Below are 2,500 nucleotides of genomic sequence, written 5' to 3'. Positions count from 1 at the left end.
CCAAAACGGCCCAAAAACGGGCCAAAACTGGCCATTTTTGGCTGCGCGAGCGAGCGGCGAACAGCGAGCGAAGCGAGAGGCAGCACCGTCCCTGCTATACGAAAGCCCCATCCAGCCCTGTGCCACCCGGGGGGTTCCAGGGTGCTGAGATGGCTGACATTTTGCTCCGCTCACGACGGTCACCGCGCGACGCAAGAACAGCCCAAAAACAGGCCAAAACGGCCCAAAAACGGGCCAAAACTGGCCATTTTTGGCTGCGCGAGCGAGCGGAGAGCGGCGGACAGCGAGCTAAGCGAGAGGCAGCACCGTCCCTGCTATACGAAAGCCCCATCCAGCCCTGTGCCACCCGGGGGGTTCCAGGGTGCTGAGATGGCTGACATTTTGCTCCGCTCACGACGGTCACCGCGCGACGCAAGAACAGCCCAAAAACAGGCCAAAACGGCCCAAAAACGGGCCAAAACTGGCCATTTTTGGCTGCGCGAGCGAGCAGCGAGCGGCGGACAGCGAGCGAAGCGAGAGGCATCACCGTCCCTGCTATACGAAAGCCCCATCCAGCCCTGTGCCACCCGGGGGGTTCCAGGGTGCTGAGATGGCTGACATTTTGCTCCGCTCAAGATGGTCACCGCGCAACGCAAAAACAGGCCAAAAACTGGCCAAAACGGGCCAAAACTGGCCATTTTTGGCTGCGCGAGCGAGCGGCGAGCGGCGGACAGCGAGCGAAGCGAGAGGCAGCACCGTCCCTGCTATACGAAAGCCCCATCCAGCCCTGTGCCACCCGGGGGGTTCCAGGGTGCTGAGATGGCTGACATTTTGCTCCGCTCACGACGGTCACCGCGCGACGCAAGAACAGGCCAAAAACTGGCCAAAACGGCCCAAAAACGGGCCAAAACTGGCCATTTTTGGCTGCGCGAGCGAGCGGCGAGCGGCGGACAACGAGCGAAGCGAGAGGCAGCACCATCCCTGCTATACGAAAGCCCCATCCAGCCCTGTGCCACCCGGGGGGTTCCAGGGTGCTGAGATGGCTGACATTTTGCTCCGCTCACGACGGTCACCGCGCGACGCAAGAACAGCCCAAAAACAGGCCAAAACGGCCCAAAAACGGGACAAAACTGGCCATTTTTGGCTGCGCGAGCGAGCGGCGAGCGGCGGACAGCGAGCTAAGCGAGAGGCAGCACCGTCCCTGCTATACGAAAGCCCCATCCAGCCCTGTGCCACCCGGGGGGTTCCAGGGTGCTGAGATGGCTGACATTTTGCTCCGCTCACGACGGTCACCGCGCGACGCAAGAACAGGCCAAAAACAGGCCAAAACGGCCCAAAAACGGGCCAAAACTGGCCATTTTTGGCTGCGCGAGCGAGCAGCGAGCGGCGGACAGCGAGCGAAGCGAGAGGCATCACCGTCCCTGCTATACGAAAGCCCCATCCAGCCCTGTGCCACCCGGGGGGTTCCAGGGTGCTGAGATGGCTGACATTTTGCTCCGCTCAAGATGGTCACCGCGCAACGCAAAAACAGGCCAAAAACTGGCCAAAACGGGCCAAAACTGGCCATTTTTGGCTGCGCGAGCGAGCGGCGAGCGGCGAACAGCGAGCGAAGCGAGAGGCAGCACCGTCCCTGCTATACGAAAGCCCCATCCAGCCCTGTGCCACCCGGGGGGTTCCAGGGTGCTGAGATGGCTGACATTTTGCTCCGCTCACGACGGTCACCGCGCGACGCAAGAACAGGCCAAAAACTGGCCAAAACGGCCCAAAAACGGGCCAAAACTGGCCATTTTTGGCTGCGCGAGCGAGCGGCGAGCGGCGGACAGCGAGCGAAGCGAGAGGCAGCACCGTCCCTGCTATACGAAAGCCCCATCCAGCCCTGTGCCACCCGGGGGGTTCCAGGGTGCTGAGATGGCTGACATTTTGCTCCGCTCACGACGGTCACCGCGCGACGCAAGAACAGCCCAAAAACAGGCCAAAACGGCCCAAAAACGGGACAAAACTGGCCATTTTTGGCTGCGCGAGCGAGCGGCGAGCGGCGGACAGCGAGCGAAGCGAGAGGCAGCACCGTCCCTGCTATACGAAAGCCCCATCCAGCCCTGTGCCACCCGGGGGGTTCCAGGGTGCTGAGATGGCTGACATTTTGCTCCGCTCACGACGGTCACCGCGCGACGCAAGAACAGCCCAAAAACAGGCCAAAACGGCCCAAAAACGGGCCAAAACTGGCCATTTTTGGCTGCGCGAGCGAGCAGCGAGCGGCGGACAGCGAGCGAAGCGAGAGGCATCACCGTCCCTGCTATACGAAAGCCCCATCCAGCCCTGTGCCACCCGGGGGGTTCCAGGGTGCTGAGATGGCTGACATTTTGCTCCGCTCAAGATGGTCACCGCGCAACGCAAAAACAGGCCAAAAACTGGCCAAAACGGGCCAAAACTGGCCATTTTTGGCTGCGCGAGCGAGCGGCGAGCGGCGAACAGCGAGCGAAGCGAGAGGCAGCACCGTCCCTGCTATACGAAAGCCCCATCC

The sequence above is a fragment of the Musa acuminata genome, unplaced genomic scaffold (genome assembly GCF_036884655.1).
Source record: "Musa acuminata AAA Group cultivar baxijiao unplaced genomic scaffold, Cavendish_Baxijiao_AAA HiC_scaffold_508, whole genome shotgun sequence".
Taxonomy (NCBI): Eukaryota; Viridiplantae; Streptophyta; class Magnoliopsida; order Zingiberales; family Musaceae; genus Musa; species Musa acuminata.
The sequence above is the reverse complement of the archived record's forward strand: the minus strand, read 5'-3'. Positions refer to the sequence as shown.